Source organism: Camelus dromedarius, chromosome 22 (genome assembly GCF_036321535.1).
Source record: "Camelus dromedarius isolate mCamDro1 chromosome 22, mCamDro1.pat, whole genome shotgun sequence".
Classification (NCBI taxonomy): Eukaryota; Metazoa; Chordata; class Mammalia; order Artiodactyla; family Camelidae; genus Camelus; species Camelus dromedarius.
In genome coordinates, this window is record NC_087457.1 from 29,331,646 (window position 1) to 29,357,225 (window position 25,580).

The window sequence follows — 25,580 nt, forward strand, 5'->3', positions numbered from 1 at the left end:
AAGCTGAAAGTTTTTTTTTTGACTTTATTCTTTTTGATAGAGAGTTCCACAAATGCATTTGAAATACTATATTTATCAAAATATTAGTTATTATTTCTCATATACTAGAGTCAGTCTCAAAATGTTCTTCCTGACAGAGGAATCCAACAGGCTAATGTTAATATGCCAAGAGTCAACCAAATTTTTTTTTCAAATTTGGTAAGCTTTTTGATAACCTTTTCAAATATTACCTTTAACATTTCTTCCTACTAAAATTAATTTTATGTCCAAAATTTTGAAAGCTGTGAATGAGAGGGGAGGAGAGAGTGCAAACTTAATAAAGAATTAGGATCTGGAAAATGGATTCCTCTTACCAAGAGCCCAGCAGGTTTTGCAGGAGTAACTGAAGTCTGTTTTACTTATGTCAGAGAACACACAGGAAGGAAGTGTAGGGAAAGAGAAGCAGATGAGGACGTTTTATTTTACGCTCTATGAAGAAAGCAAACAGTGAAATAACTTACCTAGGTCTAGTGAAGCACTGTCCTCAGGTGCACACTATTTAGGGGGTTAAAGTGAGGGACACCAATAATTGAGTTAAGTAATATTTAAATGCTATATATTTTTAAATTGTGGTAAAATATACATAGCATAAAAACATAAAATTTATCACTTAGATGACATTTAAAATGTACAACTCCGTGGTAGTAAGTATATTCCCACTGTTGCACAATGATCACCATCATCCATCTCCAGACCTTTTTCATTTTCCAAAACTGAAACTCTGTCCCCAGCAAACCATCTCTCCCCATTCCTCTCCCTCCAGCCCTGGGCCAGCACCATTCCATTCTATCCCTCTGAATCTGGCCACTCCAGGAACTCATACAAGTGGGACCATACATTATTTGTCCTCTGGTAACTGGCCTCTGTCTCTTAAAATAATGTCCTCACTGTTCATCCATGTTGTAGCATGTGTTAGAATTTCCTTCCTCTTAAAGGCTGAATAATATTCCATTTTATGTACATACCTCATTTTGTTTATCTGTTCATTCTTCAGTGGACACTTGTTTTGCCTCCACCTTTTGGCTATTGTGAATAATGCTGTTATGCATATGGATGTACAAATACCTGTTCAAGTCCCAGCTCACTTTTTCCTTCCTTCCTATCTATCTATCTATCTATCTATCTATCTATCTATCTATCTATCTATCTATCTATTTATTTATGGGGGGTGTATACCCAGAGGTGAAATTGCTGAATCATACGGTAAGTCTATGTTTAATTTTTTTGAGGACATGCCATAATGTTTTCCAAAGCTGCTGCAGAATTTTGCATTCCCACCAGAAGCGCAGGAGTTAAAATTTCTCCACATCCTGGTCAACAGGTTACTTTAGTTTTCCCATTTTCTTTCTCTCCCTTACTCTCTTTCTCTTTCTTTCCCTCCCTCCCTCCCTCTCTCTCTTTCTTTTTCTTCCTCTTTCTTCCTTCCTTCCTTCCTTCCTTCCTTTCTTTCTTTCTTTCTTCCTTCCTTCCTTCCTTCCTTCCTTCCTTCCTTTCTTTCTTTCTTTCTTTCTTTCTTTTCTTTCTTTCTTTCTTTCTTTCTTTCTTTCTTTCTTTCTTTCTTTCTTTCTTTTTCTTTCTTTCTTTCTTTCTTTCTTTCTTTCTTTTCTTTCTTTTTTCTTTCTTTCTTTCTCTCTTTCTTTCTCTCTCTCTTTCTTTCTTTCTTTCTCTTTGTTTTCTTTCTTTCTTTCTTTTGCCCTTCCTTCCTTCTTTCCTTCCTTTCTCTCTTTCTCTCAGTAGCCATCCAAATGTGTGTGAAATTGTATTTCCTGTCACTTTTGATTTGGGCACTTCCCTTCCCTAATGATTATCAATACAAAGCATCTTTTCGTTTTTTGGCCATTCAGATATCTTCTTTGGAGACATGTCTATCCAAATCCATTGCTCATTTTTTAAACTGGGTTGTTTGTTTTATTGTCAGCAGGAGCTCGTTGTTCATTCGTATCTCAAACCCTTATCACCTACATGATTTGCAAATATTTTCTCCCATTCCATGGGTTACCTCTTCATCCTAAAATAGTATCCTATGATGCACAAAGGTTTTTATTGTGATGTTGTCCAATTTATTTTTCTTTAAAATGAAATATATTTTCAAATAATAATTAATTTTAAAACATGACAAACACATTGTCCAAATTTTAAATATAGACAGGTCCGGATGACTGGGGTTTTTGGGTTGCTTTGTTTGTTTGTTTGTTTTTGCCTCAGTGTCCAGTCCGGCGCAGCATGGCATTGCTCTGAGCATTTTGTACACTATCTGTTGTGAATAGTGGATTCAAATAATTCTATTCAAACAGGCAGACAAATCATATAGGCAAGATTTCACAGAAGGGGTCTGCATTGCTAAATAAATCATACCAGATTCATGTAAGTTTATTTGGATTTTCTCTATTTTCAGTATTTTCAGGAGAAGGTTAAGAAATAAAATGCGTGTCTATACATGCAGCTTTTTTTTTCCTGTACCAATGTGATTACTCTTGTTTCATAGGAAATGGTCTTACTTCTTGATGGGACTCACAACTAGAAACAGTGCCCAGGGGAGCTGCCCTAGGAGGAGATGCCCCAGTGATGCAGGCAGCAGAGTGAGTAAAAATCTATTTGGTGTATATTGTTGTGCCTAAAGCTTTTTCTAACCCAAAGAAATCATGTTTTCATATTATATAGGGAAATCACAAACCAAGAAGTCTGAAAATGTTCTGCAAGCTCAAGGAAAGTTTGATACATTAACAGGTTTAATGGATCTCTTTCTAAATGTCAGCATATGACACTCTAAGATTCCTTTTTTCTTAACCACTAGTGACTATATGTAGATTTAGCTTGCTGAGCAGAGCATGCATGTTTCTCATGGTCCTACAACTCTGTACTTCTACTTTTGTCAAATGAAAACAATGAACTACATTAATGTACATGTTCTTCTTTGTAGTGTCTCCCATTGTCAAATACTGAGCCCTTCTTTTTTAAATGGTTGGAGCAATGGTTGACTTTGTTTTGAAGCCTGTACTTAAGGAGGTATTTTAAAAGAATGCAGTTCATGCTCTTAACATCCTTAGAAATCAGTCCTCAAAGACCGTTGCACCACTTGTCAACCTAGGAGACTCTGCCATGTAACAACAAAGCCCATGAAAGTTGCTTGTAAACTGCTTTTGAGTTGAAGCGGTTTACCTTCTCAACAGATGAGAACAGAGGCTTTTTTTCTTTAACAAAATGAAGCTCACTTTTATAAAGCTTTCTGAATCTTTTTAACTGCTTTCTTTAAACATGCATCACAAAATCTTTCATGTGAATTTTATTAAGCTTCAAGGTCATTTAGGAGAAAATGGTAAGCAAGCATATCAATGACAGGACTGCTGTGCATTCAATGCAGGTGTTTGCCTGTCAAATGGAGATGTGTTAAGACAACAGACTCTTTCATTCAGTTCTGTTATTACTTGTATATTTGGAAAGAAACCATAATATACCATCTTCACTTTCACTCTCTTTTCGTGACTACCAGCTTGTCTACCATACAATATATCCTTCAAGTCACTATGGTTATTTTTACTTTCAGTGAACTAAGAAGAGAGAGAGAAAATAATCTATTATTCCTTTAATTAATTATAATTATATCTGAATGTCTAGGATTATTTCAGTAATTTTGAGAGAAAAATATATAATTAATCCAAGATTGGACTTTTTATCAGAAGGCTATTTTAAGTCTATTGAGATTATAGAATTTCACAATCTGCACTTACTGTGTTTTTGTAATATGTATTCACAGTTTTAATTGGGGCTGGTGTCCACAGCAGAGAAAAAAATTTGAAAAGCAAGGTATTATTTTAATGCTTTTTTAAATTTCTGAAAGGCACCCACTTGAATGGCAAGAAACTAAGTTTTAGGTTAATTATTTTTATATGCTCATGTCAAAAAATGTTGCAACAGCTTAATTATACATATTACTGTGCAGTAATATAGACTGAAATTCTGTTTTTCAGACATGTCAAGATATAGAATTTTTAAATACTGGTGAATTTCAGATATCATTTACTGGTGCAATTTACTGGAATTTCAGTGATGATAACAAAAAAAGTAAGATTCTCTTCAAGTTAGTAAATATTTGTGTTGTCAACAAATTTGTAAATAGTATACTATGTGAGCTTGTTACTTGGTGTAACTTGCTAATAAGTGTGATTACTGTATATATATTTTAAATTTTTTATTCTATAACTATTTTTCTTTATTTTTTTAATGGAGGTACTGGGGATTGAACCCAGGACCTCGTGCATGCAAAGCATGCGCTCTACCACTGAGCTATACCCAACCCCCATGTATAATTTTGAAAACACATGGTTAACCAAAGAAAATCCCTACACCAAAGAAAGCAAAATCATTTTAAGTTAAAACAATGAACAATATAAAAAATATATTTTGCACTGAGGTGATCTGATCTGATGGCTCTTAATGACAAAAGGATGGCTATGATGAAGTCCTGAAGAACTAGCGTGCTCTAGAATAGCTGTGTATACGTCATTACATTTTTGATCAGCAGTTAACTGGCACAGCTCTTGGATCAATTGCTTATCAGTGTCCCACAGGTGTGTTAGATGGTTCCTACTTTAGGAGAAAGAAGCATAAACATTCTCAGAAACACGATTTTTAGCTAACTTGAATTTTTAAACGTAAATTGCGTCTGTTCTATGTTTTAATATGGTTTGAACATTAGAATTACAAAAATGAGTAAATCCTAGTTTCCTAGGATTGGTATCTTATTGTTAGATAACCATCAGAAATGTTGAAAGTGACTATGCAGTGTACACTGGCCAAAACAGTTGTTACTAAAACAGTTACTAAACTTTTTAATCTTTGACAGTCTACTAGGTAAAAATAATACTCCCTATATTTTAATATTTACTTATTTATTTATTTGAGTATGTTTGGCCATTTTCCTCTTTTAAGGTCCATTTGTAGTGCTTATGGTGTGAACTGTATTTTCACATCCATTGCCCATTTTTCAGTTGGGCTGTTTTTTGTTTTTTGGGGGTTTTTTTTGTCCTTAGCGATAACTGTTACATAACTGTTATGCCTCCTACATCCCTCTCATGAGGACCCCAGGTAACCATCAAGAGCAGTCATGTAACCCAGGGCGATCTCCCCATCTCAAGATCCTTCATTTAATCACTCAGGCAAAGTCCCTTTTGTCATGTAAGGGAACATATATATGGGATTAGAATGTGGACATCTTTGGGGGCCATTACATAGCTGACCACAGGGTACAACTAGCCAACAAACGAAGATCACTCACAAGACTAAAAACATAGTCCCATTGACATACAGCTCCTAGAAGAGTGAGATGAAAACTTAAAATAAAAATAGGAGCACTTGAGGAAACTCAGGAGTGGTACATGTGCACACACGTGTACGTACGTGGGTACACAAAACATTTTTCCAATTAAGCATTTAAGTAGGATATTAGAGGAAGAGACTATCATATTGGAGCCCAAATTCAGGCCCTGGAAAATCAAGAGCAAATTATACAGTGATGGACGTCCTGTAGGATAAACAAAGAGACTATAGGATAGATCCAGGAAACGCAGAATGAATAGGCATTCCAGAAAGATAGAACAGAACAGGTGGAAGAAAGGCAATAATTATGTAATAGGAGAAAATTCATCTGTGATGCAAAGAGACCTGCATCTATAGACTGAGAGGGCTTGCTAAGTTCCAGCCTGCACTGATGGGAAAAGACACACGCTTGGCATAGCCTGTAGACCTCCTGAATGATGAGGACAGAGAGAAGAACAACACAAGCACAGGGTGAAACCTACTGATTCCTTACAAAGGGAAAACAAACTAGCACTTGGGGTTCTCTTGTGCAACCTTGGAAGCAAGAGGGCAGTGAAACAGCGTTCACAAACACAGAAGCCGTGGACCCGGAGGGTCTTTTTGCCTCCGAGAAGAGTACTTGAAAGTCTTTTTTGACTCTTCACTTAATAAAGACATGTCCTGAAGCAGACACTTCAAGAGGAGGGGGGAAAACGCACAGGAGGCTGAGAAGAGCACCCCATTATGTGCTGCCAGGGACCTATGTGTATCACTGAAAAGTAACCCAGTTGACAATGAATGCTTGCCCAGGAAGATATGACACAGCTGTGGAGTAAGGGCTTTTGTAACAGAAGGGACGTACTCTTGATGAAGGTCTAAGTACTGCACAACCCAGCAAAACATCGGACTTTGGGGCGGGAGGGGGATGGGTGGAGGAATAAATGCCTTCCAAAGCTGTCGCCTGGCAGAAGGGTGTGGGGAAGAGCAGAGAGGAGCAGTGAAAGTGTTCAGAGAGCCTGATTTTACTGGGACAGGTGCAAGTATGGACAAAACCGAGACTCCTGGAGGGAGAAATAAATAGCATCTTGTTTTCAAATATGCTGAATTGTATGGGTCTTCATCCATGGACAGAGAAAAAGAAAGTGATAATTTGTGAGCACAGAAAAGTAGGATTTTAAGTTAACAAGGGGAAATTGGGAGTTATTGGCAGCTGTATCAAGCCAGCAAACATTAGGAAAGTCATAGATGAAACTAGCTTACTGGCCTCAACCTCTCATCCTTGGAAACCCCATGTCTCGACTTTGGACTGCTTTTATTCTTCATCCACAGCACACCCTTAATGATATAAACTAAACTCAAGGCTTCAAAGACTGTTTGTATGCTAATTATTCCCAAAGTAGTATCTAAGCCTGAGACTCCCTCTCCAACTACACATTGTATATTCAGTTACTCACTGGATCATTCCGCTAGGAAGTTTAAAAGATATCCCAAACTCACCATGTTCCAAACTCAACTTCTAGTAATCTGCTCCCCAAAATACACGTACACACTGCAAATTGAATATCTTCACTGCTACTGCAACCCAGCTGTGTCCCACCACTTCCGTGCCTCCATGGTCCTACCTACTTGGAATATCGTCTAATGTCATAGTTTCTTAATACTGTGCCCATTACTACCTCTGCCCCATGTGTTTACCTCCTTTTGTTTTTAACAGCAGCTTCACTGAGATAGAATTCACATACCATAAAATTCATGCTATTAAATAAAGTATATTATTAAGTAATTTTTAGTACATTCAGAGTTACGCACCCATCACCAGGATTTTAGTACATTTAGTACATTCCATCAGTGCCAAAAGAAACTCTATACCTGGTAGCAGTCACTCCTCACTCTCTCCCATCTCCCTCCAGCCTGTGGCAACCCCTAATCTAGCTTCTGCCTCTGTGGGGCTGCCTATTTGGGACATTTCATACACATAAAATCACATAGTGTGGTCTTGTGTGGCTGGTTTCTTTCAGTTCACATGTTTCCAGGGTTCACCTGTGCCGCAGCAGGTATCACACATGCAGGGTTTTGTGCGGATGTCTGTTTTCAGTTCTTTTGGGCGTATACATAGGAATAGAATTTCTAGGTAATATGGTAACTCTATGTCTAGTATTTTGAGGAACTGCTAAATTGTTTTCAAAGTGGTTGTGCTGTTTTAGAATCCCACCAGCAAGGTATGAGGGTTATAGTTTCTTCACATCCTCATCAACGTTTGTTATTGTCCATCTTTTGTTTTAACCGTTCTAGTGGACATAAAGTCATTGCTCTTGTTGGTCCTGATTTGCATGTCCATAAGGATTAATGGTGTTGCTCATCTTATCATGTACTTATTGGCTGTTAGTATGTCTTCTTTAGAGAAATATCTATCCAAATTATTTTTCTTTTTATTAATTAGTTTGTCTTTCTTATTGTTGAGTTGTAAAACAACTTTTTTCCAGTGTTACTGGGACATAAATGATGTATAAAATTGTGTACGTTTAAAGTGAACCACATGAAGATTTGATACATTTATATATTATGACATGATACCCACAATAAGGCTAGTTACATATCCGTCATATCACACAATTACAATTTTATTTTTGTAATTTGTGTCAGGTATGTTTCAGGAACAGTCATAGTACAACACCTGGCAGGGTGGATTTCTGGGAATAATTTATTATTTTAAAACATGGGACTACTAAAGCAGTAATGTTCTAGAAATCCATCAAAATAATCAAATTTAGGTTCCGCACACTAGTAATTCATGGGCCTCATTTCTGTCTTGCTGTGCTATTGAAACCTCTGGATGTAAAATGCTAGTTTGTTAATAAATTCTGTGAATAGTAATGTGATTGAAAACAAGCCTAAAGAGCTGTAAAAGTGACCAAAATGACATAATAAATTTAATCAATCAAGACCAGCACCTGTTTACAGGTTTATTAATCTCCGGTGACAGATTCCCTAGAATAGTGACACGTTTTCTTTTTCCCAGTGAATATTTGTTGACGGAATGAATGAATGAAAAATTATAAATAAAGAGGTAAGCCAGACACCATTCAAATGAAACACAGAGGAACTGAATGTTATATAAGGACCAATGACAATGTAATGATGAATGGATTATAAATATGAACATACGAAACAGCAGAGGTAGTAAGTACATAAATCATTAGGCAAAGATGGTTAGACATGTAAGGAGAACATAATAAACTGACAAATGCAATTTTAATAAAATGTTCAATGTACTCCTCAAGTATGAAGTGAAAGACAGTATAAGACTAACAATTTCTATTTGCCCAATTAAAAGTGTGTTGATTTGTCTGCAAATGAAAACCATAGCACAGAATCTGTCTACATTGTCTTCAAAACCTCTCATCCTAGAATTTCCTTCTATATTCTACACATCTTACCTTTATCTTCAAAACTCAAATGAAATTAAATATTGCATGAACCTTCATTTTAATTTTTAGTTAATATAAACTTCCATTAATTTGAATTCATAATTTATTATTTATAGTTCATAAATACCAAATAAAGCTTGTAGCTTAATACATTTTTAATTTTTATTTACAACTTTAAGTGAAGATGGAATAACAAGGAATGGATTTATTCTACCACATGAAACAACCAAAAACGAAACCCAAAGTATATGGAATAATGGTGAATGCCCATAGTCAGGCAATGAAAGACAGTGATCCCCGGAAACAGGGCACAGATGAGGTGATCCTTACAATTACTCCCACTTACTTCTTTGGGAAACTTTCCAGAGAGAAAATAGACAGAGCCAAGTGGATTCTGTGAGTTGAGGAAATGGAGCCAGAGTTGATGGGACAGAGGGCCAGACAGAAGAGAGCGTCACAGAGAGAAAGCTCTGGAGGTCCACAGAGGGTCCCCTTCAAGTTGAGTACCGATCAACACAGACATGGTAGGAAAGAAACTACGTGAACCTGGAGGAAGAACCAGCTGGAGGATTCCAGGGGGATGGTATCAGATGCTCAAAATGGGCTGCGAACAGTGCTAGTTCCCTTCAGCTTGACTGGACAATCTCTTAATTCACAAGGTATGAAGTAGAATTCTTAGACAGATTCTACCCCAGAAGTGGGCAAAAACTGACCCTAGAAAATCGCTGATTTGATAACATGTGTTAAACCTTAAGAGCAAGAAAAAATGATTTAACTGTTTCCAAGATACATAAATATATCCCAGGACAAAACTCAGGATTACTTTTAGGAGTACAAAATATTCAACATCTGTCAAGGTACAGTTCACAATGTCTGGCATCTAACTAAAGGTCACCAAACATGCAAAAGAAATAGGACTGTATGACCTATAGTGAAGGAAAAAAATGAATAAAATGAATAAATCAAATCAAATTAAAACTGGCTCAGATGTTAGGATTAGCAGAAAAGAACATAAAAGTTACTATAACTTTATTCCATATGTGTAAAAGATAAATGCATGGAAAATATTTTTTAAAAATCTAATCTGAAATTCTAGAGGTGAAAAGTAGACTGTCTGAGATGAAGAATGCCCATGATTGAATTAGTAGCCAATTCGATATTACAGAAGGAAAGACTCATGAACTGAAAGGCACAGCAGTGGAAACTATGGATAAACAAAGTGCTCACTAGCACATAATAGAGAATACAGGCATCAACTGAATGTGTGTGTGTGTGTGTGTGTGGGTGCAGCTGATTTTTGACTAAGGTGCAAATGCAAATACATTGAGAAGGAATAAGCTTTTCAACACATGGCACTAGGACAGTAACTTAACCAAGTGCAGGAAAAATGAACTTTCATCCATACCTCGCACTACATGCAAAAATTAACTCAAAATGTATCATAGACAAAAATGTAAAGCTTCAAACTATAAAATATGTAGAAGATACTTATTTGTAGTAGCCTCCAACTAGGTATAAACCAATGTCTATAAACAAGTGAATGGATAAACTGTGGGATATCTGTGCGGTATAATAAAATTCAGCAGTAAAAAAAAGGATGGACTATTAATATATGGGAAAACATGGATTATTCTCAAAATGATATTGATGAGTAAAAGAAGCAAGACCAAAAATGACATGTGGTAAACCAAACATCATTCCTGATGGATCTGTTCTGTTAATGGTCCTGCTATAGGGAGTTGTTATAGTCTTCTATTACCCTGGACTGCTGGAAGCTTTGGAGAGACTTTCTTGGGTTCCAGAATGGTCTTCCCTGTCCTGATTGTAGCCGTATTTCTCCTGAGTAAGTCAGGATCCATCACCCCACCCAGTACAGTAACACCCTTCTATGCTGGTGGTTCAGTGGAACTAGCAACCCACAGTGCTTGTGGGCAGGTGACAAGCTTACAATACAAGGGTACCCTTGTTGTGTCTATAGACCAAAGCCTCTTCCCTTGGGAACTCGGAGAGCACACGTTTGCAGAGAGAGAAGCGAAAGTTGTAAGATGGATTATGAGGAATAATAGTCAAAGGAGCCATCCCCACTTCCATTGACTGACAGATATGTTCTCATTTTAGAGAAACAGCATCTTATTTTGGACTTTGGTTCAGAACACATGCCACATCCAGGGGAAATGCTCACTTTGGAGGATGTTATTTCCTGGCTCGTGCCAAGATACTGTCTTCCATAGACTGCTCTAAACTTCTGTAATGCTGGTAGATTTGAGCGAAGTGGTGTGAGACAGATTCAATGAATTCTGTGAGTATAATAGATTTTTATTTCTATAAATTGAGTTTCCTCATAAAAAATAGTATTTTATAAGATACCAGGAATGTAAGGCATTATATCAACATACATGACAACATTGACATAGAAATTTCCAGAAGGAGAGGAAAGTACATATTAAAAATGGGTGTCTACTTCAGTGAGGACAAATTGCTGCCTCCCCAGTGATGGACAGGGAGGAAAGTGATTTCATTGCACCCCTCCCCTCCACTGGGCAGGCTTCTGTCTAGGAAGATCAACATTGATATACACTGTTTACAGATTAGGCATTTAGCAGTGGCAGGAGCCAGGGCAGCTTTGGCCACTGGGAGTCCATGTTATCTCATCCCTACAGTCATGACCACGCTGCACATGATCCTGGCTGGAGAAAATGACTGACAGGCTTCCAAAGAATGGGGCATCTTTTCCTCCTGACTATTGAGAGCCTCTTCTTCAGCGCACCCCTTGGTGGACATGTAGTTGTGTACAGATGCCTTACACAATGTCCCCATTCTTTGGAAACCATCCATACACTCTTCCCTACATACCCTGGTCCCCAGTACTCAGATCATTTTTATTTAAGTCTTTGTTATCTGGTAAACCTATGAGTTACTGCTTATAAATTAGCACAGATCCAAATCTCTGGCTATTTCTCCATCCTGGCAAAATAGACCAGTAGACACACTGTTCACAATTATTAGGATTTCCATCAATAAATTCCCCGAAGCAGAGATAAAATGAAGAAAATGCATGATTGTATTAGAGATTTAACACACTTCTACAAGTAATAGAAGAAGCAGACCAAAAAAGTTCAGTAATGGATAGAGGATTTGAACAACACAATTAACCAACTGACCTAATTGATATTCAAAGAACATTGCTTCCTAAAGCTGCAGAATATGTATTCTTTACAAGTGCACGTGGAATATTCACAAAAGTAGATTATATCTTGCTATGAAGAAAATTCTCCAAAAGGTCAGTTGATTAAAATCATGCAGGGATACTGTCAGAAACTCATAGAATTAAACTATAAATCGGTAACAGAGAAATAACTGGAAAACCCAAATACTTAGAAATTAAACAACACATTCCATAGCAAATATGGTTAAAAGCAGACAATACAAAATTAACTATTAGAAAATATTTTGAACTCAATGATAATGAAAATACAGCATATCAAAATTGTGCAGTGCAGCTAAAGCAGTGGTTAGGAATTTAAAGCTTTGTATACACATAACAAAAAGTAAAATAAAATAAAATGATATAATCTACCAGTTCAAGAAATTAGAAAAAAGAACAGAAAATGAAACTCAAAGTATAAAGAAAGGAATAATAATGATAAAATCAATTATAAAAATAATGCAATTTAGGAAGTAAGACATATGAAAGATTGATGTAATGCAGTATCCTGGATGGGATCTTGGAACAGAAAAAAATTTAGATAGACAGCAAGGAAATTTGAATAAACTATTGTTATTTGGTTAGTTAATAATAAGGTATGAACATTTACCCATTAATTATAACAAATGTACCATACTACTGAAAAAGGTCAGTAAAAGGGAAAATGTGTCAAGGAGTTTAATGGGAACTCTCTGTAAATCTAATTTTTCTGTAAACCTAATATTGTTCTAACAATAAAGTCCTAAAAAAACTCTACAATACAAAAAAGCATATAACAATAGAGAAAAATCAAAAAGGTCAAACACTGGTTGTTTTAAAAGGTTATAAAATTGACAGAGTCACTGTGAAGACTTTATAAAAAGTCGAAACAGAAAAAATGTAATAACTATCGACATCACTAATGAAAAAGAGACATCAATATAAATACTGCAGTTATTAAAAGTTTAAAAATTATGATAATTTTAGGCCAATACATTTGAAAATTTAAATTAAATGGACAAGTTCCTTGAAAAGTAAAAAATAAAAAGACTCAAGAAAAAACAGGAATTCTATATTATAGACTATAGATACTTCAGAAATTGAACCTAGTATTTCAAAATTTTCAAATACGTAAAACTCTTATCTCAGTAGTTTCAGTGAGAATTCTTAACACAGGTAAAATAAATAATACTCATCTTGCACAGATGTATTTAGAGCCTAAGAATTAAGGAATCAATATCCAACTCATATTATGAAGGTAACTTAGCCTCGTTACAAAACCTAACAAGGCCATTTAATGACATTAATAACGACTTTAATTAAAATTAGACTCTGTTCCTCCCATAAAAATTCAAGCAAAAATTTTATAAACACAGTATTATCAATTTAAGTACAGTTACTTGTAAAAAGGACAATACACCATGACCAGCTGGGAGTTTATCCTGAAACTGCAATTTATCACTTAAAATAAATCAATAAATTTCATCACTATCAAAATAAAGGGGAAATAAACACATTTTAATAGACGCAGAAAGAGCACTGCTAAACTTGTCATATGATTAAACCATACGATTAAAAATCAGGCAAACAAAAAGCTCAGTAAACTAGAAAGGACTTCCTCAATCTGATAAGAAGCACTTATTTAAAATTGGTAAAATTATTACTCATTCTAATTGGGGCATATTAAATATTTTACCCTTTGGTTTAGGGGTGAAATAAGAATGCAGACTTCTACCACTTTTATTCGATATTTGCACTGGAGGCTTGTACCACTGAAAATGAAATGATAAAAAAATATATAGGGATTAAAAAAAAATGCCATTATTCACAGGAAACATGTATAGAGTGAATAGTTTTTTAAAAAATAAGTTTTAAGATTATGAGTGAATTTCACAATGTTACTGCCATATTACTATACAAAATTAGTTATACTTTAGTGAACAATTATCAAGCAAATAGAAAATGAAATTTAAATACATATTTTTATGAGTTACAGTGGCACTTAACATATGAAGATAATCTGCAAACTGCAAGAAATATTCCTAAGAGGAATTTTAAAAGATACAAATAAATGAAGGTTTGTAACATGATCCTAGATAGGAAGATTCAATATTGTTAAATATCAATTTTCTCCAAGATGGAAGACTTCCACTACTAGATATCAGTATTTAGTGGAGAGTTAGTATTAGCAAAATGATAAACAGCCCAATGGAAGAGAATAGTGAATCCAAAAGCGACCTAATTTATGGAGTTCTCTGATTTACAACAATGACAACACTGTAATTCAATGAGGGAATTACGGTCTTTTCAATAAATGATATGGGTCATTTGGAAGATACCCAACTGAAAAAAATGAAAGCAGACCTGTGATTCACAACACACATACAATTAATTCTGATCATAGACCTAAATGTGAAATCTGAAACAGTAAATTTTCTAGAGTGAATTTAGGAGAATATCTGTATGTTATTTTAATAGGCTGAGGTTCTTAAACAAAAGCAAAAAGAACCAAGAAAATGGTAATGATAATCCTTATGATTAAGAATTTCAGTTCATTTAAAGAAATTTTTAAGAGAGTTAAAAGACTAGACAATATTGTTGCATACTAGATGACATTTTCAATACATACATTTAAAAAAAATGAATATGCTGTAACTAAAATTCCAAAAGAAAAAAGATAGATATGCAATTTACAAAAAAAGAAGGCGCAGTATACAGGAAATGATATGCAAATGACTATTAAGCATATAGAAAGATAGGAACCATCAATGCTAATTAAGGAAATGCTAATTAAAATCACAATAGATATCACTTCATTTCCTCCAAAACAGTTAACAATTAAGAGAATTGAAACCACAAAGAATAAATGAGGTTTGGAAGAAACTTGTTATCTTTACAGATAATGCTGGTGGGACTTTATATTTGTCTAACAATTTTGGAAACTTTTGAGCAGTATCCATTAAAAATAAATACACAGTATACCTCTGCTACCACTTAGAATACAGAAAGCTGCAAACAATGATACTCATACTCAAACAATGAAAAAGAAAAAGCTCAATTGTCCACAAAGTATAACTGTTTTTTGATCACATTAGAGAATTTAAGTTGCAAGCCAACCAGGTAACCTGAAATCCAAAGACAGGTTTTTAAAATAACTGCAATACATTAAAGGATTTATTGGAAAACGTCCATACATTGCATGAAGAGATGAGAATCATAAGCAGAAAAATGGAAAACATAAGCAAGTGTCAAATGGAAAAAGCTAGAAATAAAAACTATAATATCAGAAATTAAGAGTTTCCACAATAAAAAGAAAAACAAACACTAAAGATAGGTTGTGAGGAGTTATTCAAACTAATGGACCAAGTTAAAAAAAAAACAAAACATAAACAAAGAACAGGAAAAAGAGCAGACTAGCCAGGAGCTGTGAAACAACATCAAATGGTCAAGTGTGCATGTAAGTGTAGTCCCAGAAGAGGAGAGAGAGTAGGGCAGAAGAAATAGCAGAAGAGACAATGGCTGCAAATTTCCCCGAAGTAAGAAAGATATTAAATAACAGATTCTAAAGACTCAAAGAATCCCAAGGAGAATAAATACCAACACACACACACCCCAGACACACTAAAGATAAACTGAAATTTTGATCACACTCAGAAAACAGACCCATATTCCTCAGCACAGAGAGAATGAAGCGGTCCCACTAATCCCACTACTGGTGATGCCCCCAACAGAAACCCAACGTGACGAGAAATGATTCAGAGACAAAGGAGTATAAACTGTAGGATTTCATTAATAAAAAGTCCAAGAATTAGCAGAATAATCTATGGTGACAGAAGCAGACATATGCTTCTTAAGGGCCTTGACTTGTAATGAGCACAAGTGAAGCTCAGGGGCACTGGGCACATTCCGAATCTGGCTGTTGTATCTGAATTTTCTTGCTTTTTTTTTATTATTATTATAAATTGGGCTATTTATTTTTTATTTGCAGGAGTTCTTTATTTTGTATGTATTGTCTCTTTAAAAGAAACCTATGTATTGAAAATTTCTAGTCTGCAAGTAAGCTTTTAACTCTCTCAAAAGTTTCTTTCAATGAACAGATTTATTTTATTTTCTTTCTTTTGAGAGGTGTTCCATCAAGAGCCACTATCCTTACCTAGGTGCACCTCATTTTTGACACTCAGGGTGGCAATCTGTAGGAAACCCTGTATCATAACCAGATGTACACACAATCGCACAGTCACACTTAGTATAGGAAGCAGGTGACTGAGCAGCGCCTCTGCGCTCCCCTTTAAGGGTACTTCAAGAGATCCGTGCCTTAACCTGACTCTGTATTTGACATCCTCGCATGGATGATTTGTGTAATGTAGCTCTCGAGTGGTTCTGTCATTGGGTAGAAGGACCTAACTGCCAAATCAGCATGGGAGTTACGCCTTTCATAAAACATTTCTGAGTTGGCATCTGAAAATGAATGGCTCCAAACTACTGAACATATTTGTTTGTGGGAGACACAGCCTAGGACTGTTCGTTACTGTGGAAAGAGCCACGTCTAAAGAGGAGGAAATTAAAAGTAACATCAACGCATTGCCACATTGATGCTAACAGAATGAGTGTGTTTCAAGGCAGAATGCTTATGCCTGTACTCAGGTGTTTGAGGAGACATGCAGGGACTCCTTCTGGCAACAATACAGACTGGAGGTAAAGTGCCCAGTGGGTGCAGGGGAACCCTCAAGGTCAGCCTTGCACCATCGCTGAGCCTGATTCTCCCGTCAGCCTGGCAGGTGTTCTGGTGCTAGCCAAATTGAGTGGGTTTTGAGCTCATATAGATTCTCTCCACAGTGATTTTGCAGCACTGCAAATTGTCACAGCTCAGCAATTTTCCAGCTATTTCTGCTCTGGGAAAATATGTGATGATCACCAAAGTTCCTTTTGTTCCAGAGATGCAAGGCCATCAGACAATTAAAAAGATACAAAATTTTCTGTAGCTTGCCAGGGACCTCTAACTCCACTGTTTTCGTGCATATTATTTTATTAATGAAATTATAAAGTAGTGTTGTCTTAAAAAGTGGTGTCCAGACATCTAATGCTGCTGCCTCTGGACAGGCTCTAGAAACAGTCTCCTCTGCATAAATCCCAGGCTGCCATATGTTAATTATCTGGCCTCGGGCAAGATGTTTTGTGTAACCTGCACCTCCCCCTGTAAACAGGAGAGGTGTTCAGAGTGGTTCTTAATAAGGTCATGATGGAGTTAAATGAGTTAACTACTGTAAAAACACTGCCTAGAAGAAAGTAAGCACTTAATAGATTTTACAGTCATTTTACATTATATCATTCGCGTCTTGGCTTTCTCTTCTTGCCTCTCTAGCCATTTTTAGACAATGGTGTAAATCTTTCCTAACTCTTCCCACATGGGACTCCCACTGATGTTCTTGTTCAGTTCTAGAGAACCAACTCTTGGCTCTAATCTGTGCATTATTTTGCAAATCCCAAGCAAGAAGTAAGGAGGAGGCTACAGTTGTTACGTAGGGTAGCAAGAGAGGTTGCTGGATTCAGACACTGATACGCCAAGTGCTGTTCTAAGCAAAGGAAACATACAGTATCCACCAGGGGGCGCCTGTCTTGTACAGATGGGTGAATTTTGCCCGGCACAGGGAAAGATTCTTAGAGGCCTGAATTGAACAAAGACTAACAGAAGCCTTTTAGCCTGAATCTGAGGTGGACTTTTGTCTTCAGTACTAATTGCATGGATGTAGAACCAACACTGCAGTCTAAAGTCACTTAATAAGGCTCTAGTAGAGACATTAGAACAATGTGAAGACTCCTTATACATTAGACATTTTTAACCATTCTCTCCTTGCAGTTCTGCACCCCCTGCCCCCAACACACACACACACACACACACACACACACACACACACGCATTAACTCACGTGGCCCATGTTACCCTTAAAAAAAGAGATCTCTTCACATTTCCAAGCCACAGTCAGTTCTAACGTATTTTGTTAGCTGAAAGCTATGATATTTAGAATCCACTGAAGTTTCTGATTCTGTTTCTCTGACTCAGAAATGGTGTGGTGACTTTCTTCCAAACAGAACCAAATCACGTCATGTTGACTTCAATAAATACAACCTCAGTACTTGACTCGTTCCTAAGTCATCTGCATTCTCTAAGTCAACTTAGCAAGTCCTGATTATTTATCAGCTACACTCCACTAATAAGATCTACACACCTGTGGGCTTTTGCCCAGATGGCACAAATGAAAAAGAAGCCTTAAAAAAGTTGATTAGGAAGGACTGATCACTTTGTCACCAGTTAAGTATTTATTAAAGGCAAGTATTTTACAAAATTTAGAAAATTAAACTAGCTCCTGCTTTAGGGGGTTGATTAAACAATTCTTTTTAGGAATGTATGGATTTGAAATGCTTTTAAAATCTTATTTCATTAATACAGTTGCCATTCGAAATTAAGTTACATGGAGTATCTCAATTTGTTGCTCATGGGATATGATCTCTCTTAGTTTAAAATTACATTATACTTGGAAAGCTTCAAACTATCAGGTTGGCTTGTTTGGCAGATTGTTAGATTAATTCTCTAATTCACTGAAATATCTATTACCTTTTACAAAAGAATTGACTATAATGAATTAGAGAGCTAATCTCAACAATTTATCACTCAAATGAGGTCATCACACTTTGCAGAATATTCAAGACTACCAGCCCCTTACTAACATTTTCTTTATATTAAAAAAAATGCATTTTCTATATTATGCCTTATTTTTTAAATGGATTTAAAAACATAATGAAGAGTATTATAAGGCAGGAATCACATAATCAGTCTGCTGTAAATTGTTTCTATAAAGTTATTAAAAATCTTAGCGTTAATATGATAGTATGATATCTTGATAATAGAGAACAATCATAGAACTATGCTCTAACATTTTAAACATTTATTAGAAAATCTACAAAGCTTATGCATGATTATCTGCTTTGCTCTTTGGAATCTCCCTGGATTGGTGGTGTTTGTTTTGTTTTTCACACATTCTGACTTGCGTGCATGTGTGGATGTGCCTAAGACTCTTTTGTAATAAAATGTCTACCCCAAGTCCTGGAGGGTATTTTGTGTGACTGCTGGTGCCCCTCTTTCCTTGTTCTCTTCATTCTCCACACGCCACTCCCCTGCTGGGAACACAGGCCTGCCTGTGACACTGTTATCCCCTTCAGAACGACCTTGAAGCTGCTGGTCTAAGTGAATTTTGGGTCTGATTTGGTCCTATGTGCACTGTTTTCCTGCTCCACCAATCAGAATGCTGGTCAGAGTGTGATGTCTCCCCAAATCTAATCTGCCTAGTTCTGTAGGGTGTGAATGACTGTTGTTTTTCAGATGGCCCGCATTTAGTGTTCTTCCTCATGTCTTGTGATTTTTTTTTATTGTAAGCTTATGTTTGCTGGAACTTGGGCTGTGAACATGCTCTGAGGTCTGAGTTGAAATAGATCCCTGCTGAACACATGTATCCCCTTTTTTATCCTCCTGTAACTCACCCCCAAATTAGAATTACTTTAAAATATTTTTTCACTTGAAATTTCACAGAATATCTGAAAATACATGAATTTTTCACCACCAAAAGGCAAATTTTCAATGCAAAATTACCTGTGTTATCCTCCTTTGTGCAAATATCCTGTAGCCTAGTTTAACAAAGCAGTAATCATGTGTTTGTTTGGTGTTTTAGTTTTTTTCCTCTGTGTTTTCCTGTGGTTCTTTCAACCTGTCACGGACCCTGGGCTTTGTCTCCCGCTCATCCACACAGAAATTAAAATGAAATTTTATGCTATCAGGCGTTAGCGTTTGTTTTATAGTGACTTCAGAGCCAGCTTATTGAAGGCAGGTTTCATTTTTGATCCCTACGGGGTGGTTTTCTTTTTTTGCATCTAGGCTTGGATTTACTTTTTCTTAAAAACAAAAAACAAAAAAACAAAAAAACCCCAAAAACTCCAACATAATGAATTTTTATTAGCACAGAGTACTTAGACTCAATATGTCCATTTTTATTGTGGGTGTGACTCTGTCCACATTTTCTCCCAGTTTTCAGCCTGTGATTTCATCATCTTCACAGGGCAAAAGTTGTTGAATTATGATGAGGTCCAATTTGTCACTTTGAACTTTTATAGATTGTGCTATTAGTGTCAATTCTAAACACTTTTCACTTTGTCCTCGGTCGCAAAGATCTACTTTTTAAAAAATTTGTGTAGTGTTAACATTTCACATTTAAGTCTGTGATCCGTTTCGAGTTAACTTTCATATAAGGTGTGAGATTTAGGTTAAAGTTTATTTTTTAAGTCTGTGTATCTCCAGTTGTTATAACACCATTTTCTGAATGACCATCTTTCTTCTTTGAATTGCTTTTGCACCTTTGTTAAAATTCAGTTGAGCATATTTTTCTGGGACTACATCTGGGTTCTATACTTTTTCCATTGATAGGTTTGTCTGTCCCTCCACCAATGTCTTATTGATTTGATTCTTATAGCTGTATTGTAAGCCTCCCCATCAGGGAGATTAAAATAAAAATTTAAAGTCTTTCCTCCACTTTGTCCTTTTTTTCAAAACGGTTTTCACTCTTCTGTCTTGTGCACTTCCATATAAATGTTAGGAGAAGCTTATCTGTATCTGGAAAAAAAATTATCACAGGGATTCTGAGAGCAGTTTATAAACCTGTGAATCAATTAGGGGAGATCTGTCGTCTGTTATTTTGCTGACTTTTTAAACAAATTTTTTTTTGTTTAAAAAAAAAATTTACATCCTTAAAACACAATAGTACATTTCAAACAAGTTATATATAGAGAATAAACCTTGAATCACATTCCAGAAATAATTCGTAGTGTCAGAATCCCATATAGATACTTTGAAAAGCACATTGATGGTCAAAAGGGGATTTGAATCTCAGATGTTGTTGGCACCTAGTGAATGAGTTATGCAGATGCAATTATAAATATTTTTCTTGCAAATTATGGCAATGGGATGGGGATCTTTCCTCTAAATTGATATAAAAATTACATCTAAAACTGGTGTAGAAAAAAATTTAAATGTTTCAATTAGAAGTGCAAAGTTCCATTTGCATTTTTTCATCCTAAACCTTCAGCTCCCTTGAAGCTCTTCTGTTTACAAGTTCTTACAAAAGCATCAGAATGACAGAGGATCTGCTTTGGTTCTTGAGTTGGAGAGTTTACCTGAAGTTGCAGCCTCTTCACCTGCCTCCTCTGCACCGTCAACTTCTGTAATGAGAGAAAATTAATGACTGTTCAACCTTCCTCTGTGCCTCAATTTTCAGCTTTCTTCAAATCTTGTTTCCAACTCAACTGGTGAGTTATAGTTTATTACAGGAAACTGCCGTTTTATTGTAAATTTTTACATGCTGTTTTTCTCACAAACGTATTTATTGTTATGTGTTATTGGCCTTTCCATATCACAAACAAAATGTTTATGGGGCAACATGCAAACTGTACATTTTACTGCATAAAAAACAAATTTAACAACCACATTAATTGTTTGATGATCAGGAGGCAAAATTGTTTACCATTTTAATATCCAAACATGGTATTCTATAACTTATAAGTAAGCGTTTTATTGCATTTAGTAATGATTTAGGAAAGTGGTCGGAGGGTTTGATTTAGTTGTGATGCATTATAATTTTTCCCATTTCAAGCGATGAGGAATAGGTAATTACTCCCTTAAATATTTTCACACAGAATGTTAGGTTTTTAGAATCCCATCATTTACGTTAAGTGGAAGATAGCTGTATTCTGAAATAATACCTTGCAACAAAGCACTTGGTAAAATATTACAAATAATTTTTAAGTACACAGCTGGGCTTACAAGTAAATAAGGTTTTAAAACATGATGGGAACTTTTATACCTCGTTTTAAGGTAAAGGTGATGCTATTTTGACCCTTGGAGGGTGTTGTCTCTTGTTTGCTCTGGCAATACAATACCCTTGATTTGAAGTCTTAGGGTCGATGACTGCAGTGAACAAGAGAAAAGAGCAGAGAATGCTTACTGCCCATTTAATATATTTTTCTCATTGATCTTAATTATTGAACCCCAGTTATGTTTGGGTGACAATATGCACAGATAAAGATTAAGTTTCCAGCCATCGTCACAGAGAAAAGTGATGGAAGCATAAATTCTGTCCAGTGATGTGAAGTGCAGGTACTGAGTAGGGAACGTGTCAAATCTCTTTATCAGAGACTGCTGTTAGGAACATATTTTCTTCCTGCTGTCCCCTCTCTCTGCCAGGAATAGGGAACGAAAGGATGTATCACTCATTTGTAATTAGGTAGCCTTTGTTATAAGTGCTTTATCTTCAAGCTGGCAGAGCATAAATAGAGAAGAAAATTGGGTTTATAACAACTATTGAATAATCATGTCTAGACTAACTACTTTCATATATTTTTAACCTGAGAAAAAATGAATCTGTTTGTGTAAACTACTGCTGTTTTTGGTGTTTTCTGTTACCTATCACTTAACTTAGTCTTAAGCGATATAAGTAGGAGATTCCTGAATAAAACCAGGGCTCTCAAATTTAAATAAAGGAAGACCTACAATAGCAGAATTTCCCTTCCACATGAGAGAATGAATGAATGAATGAATGAATGAATGAATTTAAAAGATGTTCTTTTCAAACTAAGGTCTAGCTGAGGACCCATGAGCATTTGAAAGCACAGGACTTCTTTCGCTTGGATACACTGTAATCTTGCTGGTCCCTCTGGGAAATCCCAGGCTGAGAAAATACTTAAAAGTGGTCCTTTATACAAACTAATACACAAACAGGAAAATAAATGGAAAAAAAAAACCAGTTAAGATGGAAAATATGAGCAGTTCAGAACAAGATTATCTACTTTGCATCTATTGCAAGTCCACAAGAATTAAAGAAAAATTGAGAGGTAATTTTGAAAATACAGTAATAAGAATGTTCAGTGATCAATGACGTAAGAAATCTTCAGATTTAGGATGTACAATAAATTCCAGATAGCACAAATAACAGAAATTCACTCCTAAGTACATCAAAGTAAAACTAATGGACAATTAGAGAACTTAGAAACAGAAAGAAAAGACAGAATACTTTACAGAGGAAAGACAATTATCCTTATGGTTCAATTCCAAACAACCATTTTGGAATTCAGGAGATAGAAATGAAGCAAAATATGTGTTAATCTAGAATGATATGTGTAGCTAAAATATAAAATCAAGAAAAAGGGTAAAATGAGGATAATTCAGACAAAGAGAAATTTGCTATATTAACTCTTAATGGAAGAATTTCAAGAAAGAAATCATTCATCTTAAAGGTACATGAAGGGCAATAAAGAATACTGAACAAATACATTAATAAATGTGGGTAATTTCAAACTAATTTGACTATATGAAACATTATTCGTATCTAACTTTTGTGGTAAATCATAAGGAGGAAGTTAAATGCTGAACAATAATGGCATGTAAGTTTGGGATGGGTGGTTATTAAAGTTAAAATATTCTAAGTTTCTTTTATTTTGAAATATGTGGATAGAGATATTGCTTAACGATACATTTTTTAAAAATAAAAATTGCATGAAAATTTCATTTGTAAGCACTAAGATGAACAGTGTCTAATTGAAATGGGTACTAGAATAAATAAAATTAATACTATTGGGAAGGAGAATAATACAAGCATAGTAAAAGTGGGACTAAGATTAACATAAATGAGATGTTGAGGTAAATCCAGATGTATTAGTAATCACAATATATATATAAATAAAATGAAATTCCCTGGTAAAATATGGAGATTTATCAAGTTGGTAAAGACAACAAAATCAAGCCATGTTGCAATAGACACATTTAAAACACAACTTCATAATGTAGTTAATGATGAGAAAATCAAAGCTTTCCCTCTAAGATCAGGTGGAAGGCAAAGATGTCCTCTCTCACCACATCTTTTCAATACTGTACTGGAAGTTTTGTGGAAAAGATTACACACACACACACACACACAAATTAAAAAAAAAAAAAAACAAAACCTGAAACTCTTGAAACTAATAAATGCTTATACTAGAGTACAAGGTTAATATACACAAGTCAGTCAATTTCCTATATAACTAACAATGTACAAGTGAAATTTGAAATTAAAACACAATATCATTTACATTAGCATCCCCCAAATAAATACTTAGGTATAAATCTATCAAAACATATATGAGGTCATGTGAGGTAAGTTGCAAAACTCAAAACCAAAGAACTAAATAAACGGAGAGGTATTCCGTGTTCATGGAGAGGAAGACTCAATATTGAAAGTACACTAACAATCATGACAAAGATTTAAGGAGAAAAACCCACATATAATTTGAAATTGATTAGATTGAAAGAAGACAAAATTAAACGGAGATCTATATTATGTTTATGACAGAAAGAAGCAACAACTTAAACTAATATCCATTCCCCAATTTATCTCTAGATTTAGTTCCAATCAATATTGCAATAGGATTTTTTTAGGAACTTGGCAAGTTTGTTTAAAATTTATCTGGAAAAGTAAAGGTCTAGCCCAAGCCACTTCTGAAGAAATGTAAGAAGGGGATGATTATCTTGCCAGGTAACAAGAATGATTAAAATTATACACAAATTAAGCCAATGAAAAATTGGTGGAGACAAAAGTAAAAGACCCTCATATATCAGGACAATGGATACATGACAGGATGATACTGTATAATCTGGGAAAATGTGGGCTATTCAGATGGGGAAGGAGGCAGGGAATATAACTGAATTCCCATTTCACATCAAAGATAAAGAAAAATTCTTGATGGGTTTAGCACTTAAAAGTCGAAAGGAAAAATATTTAAAAAAATAGACTATCTTCATGGGTTTGGTTTAAGACAGAATTTATTTAAAAGGCATAACTAACTGTTACATATATAGAAATATTGAACATGCGAGTAAATATTGAACTTTTGACTACACTAAAATCAAACCGTTTTATCACAAGGCATTCGAAGAAAAGTGAAGAGAAACTCAAACTGCTAGAAGATAATTAAGCACAAACAGGTAGGAACAGAAAGATATCCAAAATGTTCAACTCCTACTAATAAAACAAAAATTAGAAAGACATTGGAAAATCATGTAAACTGGTATTTTGCTTAACAGGAAATACCCAATTAATCTATGACAAGGTATTCTACATTGTAGGTAATCAGGGAAATGAATGCAGACTGTAATGAAACACACTTTTATATCCAGCAGATTGGCAAAATTAAGAAGTCTCATAATTCCAAAGTTGGTGTAAATCAATTCAAACTCTTAGATACTGTTAATGGAAGAAAAAATTGATCCAAACCCATTATAGAACAACTCAGAACTATCTTGCTAAATAGAATTTATGCAAACCTTGTAACTCAGCTATTCCGCTTCTAGGTATTTATTTACTTTTAAATTAAAGTATAGTTGGTGTACAATGTTGTCTTAATTTCTGGTGTACAATATAGTGATTCACATATGTAAATTATATATATACACACACACACACACACACACACACACACACACATATTCCTTTTCATACTCTTTTTCTTTTTAGGCTATTACAAGATATTGAATATAGTTCCCTGTACTACAAGTATTTATT

General features: G+C 35.2%; 1 non-coding gene across 1 annotated transcript; it reads right to left on the bottom strand.

Moving 5' to 3' along the window:
• Positions 1-4,261: 4,261 nt before the first annotated feature.
• On the bottom strand, positions 4,262-4,337 carry TRNAA-CGC (transfer RNA alanine (anticodon CGC)). Its single transcript has one exon. It is a non-coding gene; the product is annotated as a tRNA-Ala (tRNA).
• Between the last annotated feature and the right edge of the window lie 21,243 nt (positions 4,338-25,580).